This window comes from Anomaloglossus baeobatrachus, chromosome 4, assembly GCF_048569485.1.
Source record: "Anomaloglossus baeobatrachus isolate aAnoBae1 chromosome 4, aAnoBae1.hap1, whole genome shotgun sequence".
Classification (NCBI taxonomy): Eukaryota; Metazoa; Chordata; class Amphibia; order Anura; family Aromobatidae; genus Anomaloglossus; species Anomaloglossus baeobatrachus.
Window position 1 is genome coordinate 17405881 of NC_134356.1, and position 14372 is coordinate 17420252.

Here is a 14372-nt window from a genome sequence, read left to right on the forward strand (position 1 = left end):
GTTATATTCTTGTACATAGGGGGCAATATTATAGTAGTTATATTCTTGTATATAGGAGCAGTATTATAGTAGTTATATTCTTGTACATGGGAGCAGTATTATAGTAGTTATATTCTTGTACATAGGGGGCAGTATTATAGTAGTTATATTCTTGTACATAGGGGGCAGTATTATAGTAGTTATATTCTTGTACATAGGGGGCAGTATTATAGTAGTTATATTCCTGTACATAGGGGGCAGTATTATAGTAGTTCTATTCTTGTACATAGGGGCAGTATTATAGTAGTTATATTCTTGTACATAGGGGGCAGTATTATAGTAGTTATATTTTTGTACATAGGGGCAGTATTATAGTAGTTATATTCTTGTACATAGGGGCAGTACTATAGTAGTTATATTCTTGTACATAGGGGCAGTATTATAGTAGTTATATTCTTGTACATAGGGGCAGTATTAAAGGATATGGTTGTATATAGGGGCAGTACTATTAGTGATGTAGTCTCTGTGGTGTATTTGCGCCTATGATTAGCTGACAGCTCCACATACACTTTTCACCTGTGTAATACTTCCCTGACCATAATGGCGGCGGCTGCAGTCCCCGTGGTCTCTGGTCTCTGTCCTCTGTAGACCTCGCCGCTCTCTGACGTTTGACTAATGGTAATCTCAGAATTCCTTCTCCGGCCAAGAACAATGGGATTTAGAATTAGCGCATAGCTGGCAACAAGACACCGGTCACCTTGTGCAGCAGATTAGACGGTTCCCCATACACAAGACGCCGCGCTGCCATGGAAACGCAAAGTCCCAAAACAAAACGGAAACATCCATTTCACCTAAATGTAAGTTTCTGCCAAAACCGTTACACAGGTGTCACCCACCGAGGCCACAACCCCCCCCCCCCCTCCACCGGAGGAGTCATAGCGTAATCCATCGCCAAGATTCAGCCCCGCCATATTACTCAGGACGCAGACTCGCCCGTAACGAGGCGGGAAGAGGGCGATCGCGGAACTGTGCATTATATCTACACACTTATTAATGATGAGCGAAAGGGGAACTCCAGAAATACGATTAACCTGATCTGACTTAAAGGGGAACTCCAGAAAGAAAAAAAAAAATCTGCCCACAGAAATTATCCAATATGGAATCCATTAGAAACTCCTGCCAGGTCTGTTTCAGTAAATACTTGTTTTATCTATGACATTTTTTAACGTACCTCTGTTATCCCTCATGAAAATAAAGGATCCATTGACTACGATGTGTGATATTGTCCAATCAGTGGTGAGGGATCGACTGTATTATGATAACACCCTACTGTCAATGTAGTTATGTATTTCCAGGAGGAATAAAAGAGGAACGGGTCAATTAAGAGGTTTTTTTAATGACTAAGGCTAGTCTATACTAAAAACAGACATCAGAAGTGTTGTCATGTTGCTTAGCAACAGTCAAAGCCACCAATGGTGACCACTCGAGCGCTCCATGCTGTTGAGGAGCCCTGTGTTGTCACTTTCTGTAATACATGGCAAAGGCGCCATAGAGGGCACAAACAAGCTACCCTGCGTACTAGATGTATCACTAGGGCAGAAAACAAACTCGGGTGCATCTCTCATAGCAACCAATCAGAATGCAGCTTTCATTTGTCCAGTACAGGTTACAAAATTAAAGCCGGAATCTGATTGGTTGCTACAGGCAATTACTTGCATGGGTGTCAACGAACACTGGTCACAGACAGGGCCTCAGGCCTGCTATGGGCCTAGTTGCCTATAGCAACCAATCAGAGCCCACGTTTCTTTTCGAAAGTGCAGATTTCAGAATGAAAGCGGAGCTCTGGTTGGCGGCTGTGACAGACATTTTGATAGGAGTACAAAAACTTGAATTACATGCCCGAAATTAAAAAGAAAGTCCCCAAAAATAATAAATCTGGTATAATCCACACCTAACTGATTATTCTGGATTATCGGACGCCAATAAATGGACCTGGTGGATGAGATGTCAAATGAAAGACTCTTCCACTCTACATACTGGAAATATGGAATTCTTTTTCATTTTCACACTCTGCTTGCTGTCAGTGAATGCGATCATCCAGAGGCTAAAAAGCGCGCAAGATTTAATAGCGGAGGGTTTTATACATTCCCAGACTGTCCGAGAAATGGCCGCCACCCCTCAATTACACCCTGCACCACAGTGAAGGTCGCCCGGTGACGGGCGGAGCGAGGACTCCCTGCAGCGGCGTGACCACCAGGCGTGGGAACAGGGATCTGTGTTATTGTGAAAATTACAAGCTCGGCTTCTTCCAGGCCATAGTTAGCCGCCCCCGTGATTACAGTGTGGCCTGGCACACACCGCAGTGCCCTCTACCATGTGCCCCGAGGGCAGCGCGCACCCACTGCCGAATCACTGCCATAGAGGCGACATCTGTACAGTGTACAAGACACTGACAGATCACAGGGACAAATATACAGGCGCGCACTGGGGATAAACACACACACACACACACACAGGGGATAACACACACACCGGGGATAACACACACACACACACACAGGCGCACCGAGCAAAGCACACAGGCGCGCACCGGGGATAACACACACTCACACTGGCGCACCGAGCATAGCACACAGGCGCGCACCGGGGATAACACACACTCACACTGGCGCACCGAGGATAACACACAGGCGCACCGGGGATAACACACACACAGGCGCACCGGGGATAACACACAGGCGCACCGGGGATAACACACACACACACAGGCGCACCGGGGATAACACACACACACCAGGGATAACACACACACACACACACCAGGGATAACACACACACACACACACACACCAGGGATAACACACACACACACCAGGGATAACACACACACACACACACACACCAGGGATAACACACACACACACACACACACCAGGGATAACACACACACACACACACCAGGGATAACACACACACACACACACCAGGGATAACACACACACACACACACCAGGGATAACACACACACACACACACCAGGGATAACACACACACACACACCAGGGATAACACACACACACACACACACACCAGGGATAACACACACACACACACCAGGGATAACACACACACACACACACCAGGGATAACACACACACACACACACCAGGGATAACACACACACACACACACACACCAGGGATAACACACACACACACACACACCAGGGATAACACACACACACACACACACACCAGGGATAACACACACACACACACCAGGGATAACACACACACACACACACACACCAGGGATAACACACACACACACCAGGGATAACACACACACACACACACACACACACACACACACCAGGGATAACACACACACACACACACACACCAGGGATAACACACACACACACACACACACCAGGGATAACACACACACACACACACACACCAGGGATAACACACACACACACACACACACCAGGGATAACACACACACACACACACACACCAGGGATAACACACACACACACACACACACACCAGGGATAACACACACACACACACACACCAGGGATAACACACACACACACACACACACCAGGGATAACACACACACACACACACACACACACACCAGGGATAACACACACACACACACACACACACACACACCAGGGATAACACACACACACACACACACCAGGGATAACACACACACACACACACACACACCAGGGATAACACACACACACACACACACACCAGGGATAACACACACACACACACACACACCAGGGATAACACACACACACACACACCAGGGATAACACACACACACACACCAGGGATAACACACACACACACACACACCAGGGATAACACACACACACACCAGGGATAACACACACACACACACACACACACACACCAGGGATAACACACACACACACACACCAGGGATAACACACACACACACACCAGGGATAACACACACACACACACACCAGGGATAACACACACACACACACACACACACACCAGGGATAACACACACACACACCAGGGATAACACACACACACACACACCAGGGATAACACACACACACACACACACACACACACCAGGGATAACACACACACACACACCAGGGATAACACACACACACACACACACACACCAGGGATAACACACACACACACACACACACACCAGGGATAACACACACACACACACACACACACCAGGGATAACACACACACACACACACACACACCAGGGATAACACACACACACACACACACACACACCAGGGATAACACACACACACACACACACACACACACCAGGGATAACACACACACACACACACACACACCAGGGATAACACACACACACACACACACACACACCAGGGATAACACACACACACACACACACACACACCAGGGATAACACACACACACACACACACACCAGGGATAACACACACACACACACACACACACACACACCAGGGATAACACACACACACACACACACCAGGGATAACACACACACACACACACACACACACCAGGGATAACACACACACACACCAGGGATAACACACACACACACACACACACCAGGGATAACACACACACACACACACCAGGGATAACACACACACACACACACACACACCAGGGATAACACACACACACACACACACACCAGGGATAACACACACACACACACACACACCAGGGATAACACACACACACACACACACACCAGGGATAACACACACACACACACCAGGGATAACACACACACACACACACCAGGGATAACACACACACACACACACACCAGGGATAACACACACACACACACACACACACACCAGGGATAACACACACACACACACACACCAGGGATAACAGACACACACACACACACACACACACACCAGGGATAACACACACACACACACACCAGGGATAACACACACACACACACACACACCAGGGATAACACACACACACACACCAGGGATAACACACACACACACACACACACACCAGGGATAACACACACACACACACACCAGGGATAACACACACACACACACACACCAGGGATAACACACACACACACACACACCAGGGATAACACACACACACACACACACCAGGGATAACACACACACACACACACACACCAGGGATAACACACACACACACACACCAGGGATAACACACACACACACACACACACCAGGGATAACACACACACACACCAGGGATAACACACACACACACACACACACCAGGGATAACACACACACACACACACACCAGGGATAACACACACACACACACACACACACACCAGGGATAACACACACACACACACACACACACCAGGGATAACACACACACACACACACACACACACCAGGGATAACACACACACACACACACACACACACCAGGGATAACACACACACACACACACACACACCAGGGATAACACACACACACACACACACACACACCAGGGATAACACACACACACACACACCAGGGATAACACACACAAACACACACACACACCAGGGATAACACACACACACACACACACCAGGGATAACACACACAAACACACACACACACCAGGGATAACACACACAAACACACACACACCAGGGATAACACACACACACACACACACACACCAGGGATAACACACACACACACACCAGGGATAACACACACACACACCAGGGATAACACAAACACACACACACACACACCAGGGATAACACACACACACACACCAGGGATAACACACACACACACACCAGGGATAACACACACACACACACCAGGGATAACACACACACACACACCAGGGATAACACACACACACACACACACACCAGGGATAACACACACACACACACACCAGGGATAACACACACACACACCAGGGATAACACACACCAGGGATAACACACACACACACACACACACCAGGGATAACACACACACACACACCAGGGATAACACACACACACACACACACACACCAGGGATAACACACACACACACACACACACACCAGGAATAACACACACACACACACACACCAGGGATAACACACACACACACACACCAGGGATAACACACACACACACACACACACCAGGGATAACACACACACAAACACACACACACACACACACCAGGGATAACACACACACACACACACACCAGGGATAACACACACACACACACACACACACACACCAGGGATAACACACACACACACACCAGGGATAACACACACACACACACACACCAGGGATAACACACACACACACACACCAGGGATAACACACACACACACACACACACACCAGGGATAACACACACACACACACACACCAGGGATAACACACACACACACCAGGGATAACACACACACACACACACCAGGGATAACACACACACACACCAGGGATAACACACACACACACACACCAGGGATAACACACACACACACACACACCAGGGATAACACACACACACACACCAGGGATAACACACACACACCAGGGATAACACACACACACACACACCAGGGATAACACACACACACACACACCAGGGATAACACACACACACACCAGGGATAACACACACACACACACACACACCAGGGATAACACACACACACCAGGGATAACACACACACACCAGGGATAACACACACACACACACACACGGGATAACACACACACACACACCAGGGATAACACACACACACACACCAGGGATAACACACACACACACCAGGGATAACACACACACACACACACACCAGGGATAACACACACACACACACACACCAGGGATAACACACACACACACACACACCAGGGATAACACACACACACACACACACACACGGGATAACACACACACACACACACACACACGGGATAACACACACACACAGGCGCACCGGAGATAACACACACACAAACACACACAGGCGCACCGGGGATAACACACACCGGGGATAACACACACACACACACCAGGGATAACACACAGGGGGCACACCGGGGATAACACACACACACAGAGGGGGGGCGCACCGGGGATAACACACACACACTGGGGCACATCAGGAATAACACACACACACACACACACGGGGGGGGCACACACCGGGGATAACACACACACACACACCAGGGATAACACACGCACGCACACACACACACACCTGGGTTCACACGCACACTCACACACCGGGGATAACACGCACACACACACACCCGGGATAACACGCACACACACACCGGGGATAACACAGACACGGGGGCACACCGGGAATAACACACACACACACACCGGGGATAACACACACACACACACACCGGGGATAACACACACACACACACACACCAGGGATAACACACACACACACACACCAGGGATAACACACACACACACACCAGGGATAACACACACACACACACACACACCAGGGATAACACACACACACACACCAGGGATAACACAGACACGGGGGCACACCGGGAATAACACACACACACACACCGGGGATAACACACACACACACACACACACCGGGGATAACACACACACACACACACACACCGGGGATAACACACACACACACACACCGGGGATAACACACACACACACACACACACCGGGGATAACACACACACACACACACACACCGGGGATAACACACACACACACACACACCGGGGATAACACACACACACACACACACACACACACAGGGGATCACACACACACACACACACACACCGGGGATCACACACACACACACACACACACACCGGGGATCACACACACACACACACACACCGGGGATCACACACACACACACACACACACCGGGGATCACACACACACACACACACACACCGGGGATCACACACACACACACACACACACCGGGGATCACACACACACACACACACACACACACACACACACACACCGGGGATCACACACACACACACACACACACACACCGGGGATCACACACACACCGGGGATAACACACACACACACACACCGGGGATAACACACACACACACACACACACACCGGGGATAACACACACCGGGGATAACACACACACACACACACCGGGGATAACACACACACACACACACCGGGGATCTCACACACACACACACACCGGGGATAACACACACACACACCGGGGATCACACACACACACACACACACACACACACACACCGGGGATAACACACACACACACACACCGGGGATCACACACACACACACACACACACACCGGGGATCACACACACACACACACACACCGGGGATCACACACACACACACACACCGGGGATAACACACACACACACCGGGGATCACACACACACACACACACACACACCGGGGATAACACACACACACACACACACCGGGGATAACACACACACACACACACCGGGGATCACACACACACACACCGGGGATCACACACACACACACACACACACACACCGGGGATCACACACACACACACACACACACACACCGGGGATCACACACACACACACACACACACACACACCGGGGATCACACACACACACACACACACCGGGGATCACACACACACACACACACACCGGGGATCACACACACACACACACACACCGGGGATCACACACACACACACACACACCGGGGATCACACACACACACACACACACCGGGGATCACACACACACACACACACACCGGGGATCACACACACACACACACACACCGGGGATCACACACACACACACACACACACACCGGGGATCACACACACACACACACACACACCGGGGATCACACACACACACACACACACACACCGGGGATCACACACACACACACACACACACCGGGGATCACACACACACACACACACACACCGGGGATCACACACACACACACACACACCGGGGATCACACACACACACACACACACACACCGGGGATCACACACACACACACACACCGGGGATCACACACACACACACACCGGGGATCACACACACACACACCGGGGATCACACACACACACACACACACACACACCGGGGATCACACACACACACACACACACACACCGGGGATCACACACACACACACACACACACACACACACCGGGGATAACACACACACACACACACACACCGGGGATAACACACACACACACCGGGGATAAAACACACACACACACACACACCGGGGATCACACACACACACACACACACACACCGGGGATAACACACACACACACCGGGGATAACACACACACACACACACACACCGGGGATAACACACACACACACACCGGGGATCACACACACACACACACACACACCGGGGATCACACACACACACACACACACACCGGGGATCACACACACACACACACACACCGGGGATAACACACACACACACACCGGGGATCACACACACACACACACACACACCGGGGATCACACACACACACACACACACACACCGGGGATAACACACACACACACACACACCGGGGATAAACACACACACACACACCGGGGATAACACACACACACACACACACCGGGGATAACACACACACACACCGGGGATAACACACACACACACACACACACCGGGGATAACACACACACACACACACACACCGAGGATAACACACACACACACACACACACCGGGGATAACACACACACACACACACACCGGGGATAACACACACACACACCGGGGATAACACACACACACACCGGGGATAACACACACACACACACACACACCGGGGATAACACACACACACCGGGGATAACACACACACACCGGGGATAACACACACACACCGGGGATAACACACACACACACACACACACCGGGGATAACACACACACACACACACACACCGGGGATAACACACACACACACACACACACACACGGGATAACACACACACACACACACACACCGGGGATAACACACACACACCGGGGATAACACACACATACCGGGGATAACACACACATACCGGGGATAACACACACATACCGGGGATAACACACACACACACACCGGGGATAACACACACACACCGGGGATAACACACACACACACACACACACACACCGGGGATAACACACACACACACCGGGGATAACACACAAACACACACACACACCGGGGATAACACACACACACACACACACCGGGGATAACACACACACACACACACCGGGGATAACACACACACACACACCGGGGATAACACACACACACACACCGGGGATAACACACACACACACACACACACCGGGGATAACACACACCGGGGATAACACACACACACACACACCGGGGATAACACACACACACCGGGGATAATACACACACACACACCGGGGATAACACACACACACACACCGGGGACACACCGGGGACACACACACAGACACACACACCGGGGGGACACACACACACGGGGGCACACCAGGAATAACACACACACACCGGGGGGACACACACACACGGGGGCACACCAGGAATAACACACACACACCGGGGATAACACACACACACACACCGGGGATAACACACACACACACACACACACCGGGGATAACACACACACACACACACACACACACACACCAGGGATAACACACACACACACACCGGGGATAACACACACACCGGGGATAACACACACACACACACACACACCGGGGATAACACACACACACACCGGGGATAACACACACACACACCGGGGATAACACACACACACACCGGGGATAACACACACACACACACACCGGGGATAACACACACACACACACACACACACCGGGGATAACACACACACACACACACACCGGGGATAACACACACACACACACACACCGGGGATAACACACACACACACACACCGGGGATAACACACACACACACACACCGGGGATAACACACACACACACACACACACCGGGGATAACACACACACACACACACCGGGGATAACACACACACACACACACACACACCGGGGATAACACACACACACACACACACACACACCGGGGATAACACACACACACACACACACACACACCGGGGATAACACACACACACACACACACCGGGGATAACACACACACACACACCGGGGATAACACACACACACACACACACCGGGGATAACACACACACACACACACACCGGGGATAACACACACACACACACACACACACACCGGGGATAACACACACACACACACCGGGGATAACACACACACACACACACACACACCGGGGATAACACACACACACACACCGGGGATAACACACACACACACACACACCGGGGATAACACACACACACACACACCGGGGATAACACACACACACACACACACACCGGGGATCACACACACACACACACCGGGGATAACACACACACACACACCGGGGATAACACACACACACACACCGGGGATAACACACACACACACCGGGGATAACACACACACACCGGGGATAACACACACACACCGGGGATAACACACACACACACACACACCGGGGATAACACACACACACACACACACACCGGGGATAACACACACACACACACACACACCGGGGATAACACACACACACACACACCGGGGATAACACACACACACACCGGGGATAACACACACACACCGGGGATAACACACACACACACCGGGGATAAACACACACACACCGGGGATAAACACACACACACACGGGATAACACACACACACACACACACCGGGGATAACACACACACACACACACACACACCGGGGATAAACACACACACACCGGGGATAAACACACACACACACACCGGGGATAACACACACACACACCGGGGATAAACACACACACACACCGGGGATAAACAAACACACACACACACACCGGGGATAACACACACACACACACACACACACACCGGGGATAAACACACACACCGGGGATAACACACACACACACCGGGGATAACACACACACACACCGGGGATAACACACACACACACCGGGGAACACCAGGAATAACACACACACACTCACACACCGGGATAATACACACACACCGGGGATACACACACACACACACACACACACACCGGGGATACACACACACACACACACACACACACCGGGGATAATACACATCATGAACACACACACACACAGGCGGACACACTATGAAACACACACAGGCAAACACTAAGGAAAACACAGGTGGACACACTACGGAAAACACACAGACAAACACTATGGATTACGCACACAGGCGGACACTACAGAGAACACACCACGGAGAACACACAGGCACGTACACTATGGAGGACACAGGCACGTACACTATGGAGGACACACAAGCGCGCACACTATAGAGTACACATTTCCATCTCTCGCCTTGCTTTTGGCAGTGAAGGGGTGTGAGTTGATCTCTCATCCAGGATTACTTGCCGTCTGGCCTCCAGATTACTCTGCTGCGGATGTTCTGGGTCCTCCTGGGTCCTCCGCTCCACACAACACACAATTGTTTTCTGACTGTTGTGTAACAAAGTTGCAGAGTGAGAACAATCGGCGCTTCCTGTCCTCTGGGACGTCACATCTGAGGGGTTCCAGGGCCCCCAAACATGTGACTAACAGTCCAAAGAGGTGCGAGGGTCAAACTAAACCCGGGGGGCAGTCAGGTCCTGAAGATGGAATGTTTTATGGTCCAGTGCAGGTGGGACGACGGGGAACAGGGGGGCACACACTTCTACTGACAGTGGCAGGTACAGGCATAGAGTGCATATTAGGGGGCAGGCAAAAGTGTACAGGTCAGACGGATTCACAACATCGAAAACACGTATTAGGGTAATATGGAGTCAGTGCTCAACGATGGGCACATGGGTGTACTGCTTACACAAGACAGCACAGAGAGGCGCAGAGCTGGGGGCATCCGGGGGAACACAGGACAGGGGTACAGGGCAAGCACAGGACAGGGTTACAGGACAGGGGTACAACTCAGGACAGGGGCACAGGGAGAGTACAGTGCAGGGGCACAGGACAGGGGTACAACACAGGACAGGGGTACAGGGCGAGTACAGTGCAGGGGCACAGTGCAGGGGCACAGGACAGGGGTACAGGGCGAGTACAGTGCAGGGGCACAGTGCAGGGGCACAGGACAGGGGTACAGGACAGGGGTACAGGACAGGGGTACAGGACAGGGGTACAGTGCAGGGGCACAGGACAGGGGTACAGGGCGAGCACAGGGCAGGGGTACAGGACAGGAAAGGGGTACAGGGCAAGCACAATGCAGGGGTACAGGACAGGAAATGGGTACAGGGCAAGCACAATGCAGGGGTACAGGACAGGAAATGGGTACAGGGCGAGCACAGTGCAGAAGGACAGGACAGGAAAGGGGTACAGGGCGAGCACAGTGCAGGGGTACAGGACAGTGCAGGGGCACAGGGAGAGCACAGTGCAGGGGTACAGGACAGTGCAGGGGCACAGGGAGAGCACAGTGCAGGGGTACAGGACAGTGCAGGGGCACAGGGAGAGCACAGTGCAGGGGTACAGGACAGGACAGCGGTACAGGGTAAGGACAGGGGCACAGCACAAGACAGGGGTACAGGGCGAGCACAGTGCAGGGGTACAGAACAGGACAGCGGTACAGGGTAAGGACAGGGGCACAGCGCAGGGGTACAGGGCGAGCACAGCGCAGGGGTACAGGGCGAGCACAGCGCAGGGGTACAGGGAGAGCACAGCGCAGGGGTACAGGGAGAGCACAGCGCAGGGGTACAGGGAGAGCACAGCGCAGGGGTACAGGGAGAGCACAGCGCAGGGGTACAGGGAGAGCACAGCGCAGGGGTACAGGGAGAGCACAGCGCAGGGGTACAGGGAGAGCACAGCGCAGGGGTACAGGGAGAGCACAGCGCAGGGGTACAGGGAGAGCACAGCGCAGGGGTACAGGGAGAGCACAGCGCAGGGGTACAGGGAGAGCACAGCGCAGGGGTACAGGGAGAGCACAGCGCAGGGGTACAGGGAGAGCACAGCGCAGGGGTACAGGGAGAGCACAGCGCAGGGGTACAGGGAGAGCACAGCGCAGGGGTACAGGGCGAGCACAGCGCAGGGGTACAGGGCGAGCACAGCGCAGGGGTACAGGACAGGGGCACAGCACAGGGGCACAGGGCAGGGGTACACTAGAGCGGAGCACAGCACTGGTGG

At 52.3% G+C, this 14372-nt stretch overlaps 1 protein-coding gene across 1 annotated transcript in view; it reads right to left on the reverse strand.

Moving 5' to 3' along the window:
* Positions 1 to 14372, reverse strand: part of RASSF8 (Ras association domain family member 8) — a 51135-nt gene that overhangs the window by 36077 nt on the left and 686 nt on the right. The gene's annotated exons all lie outside the window — the stretch shown is intronic.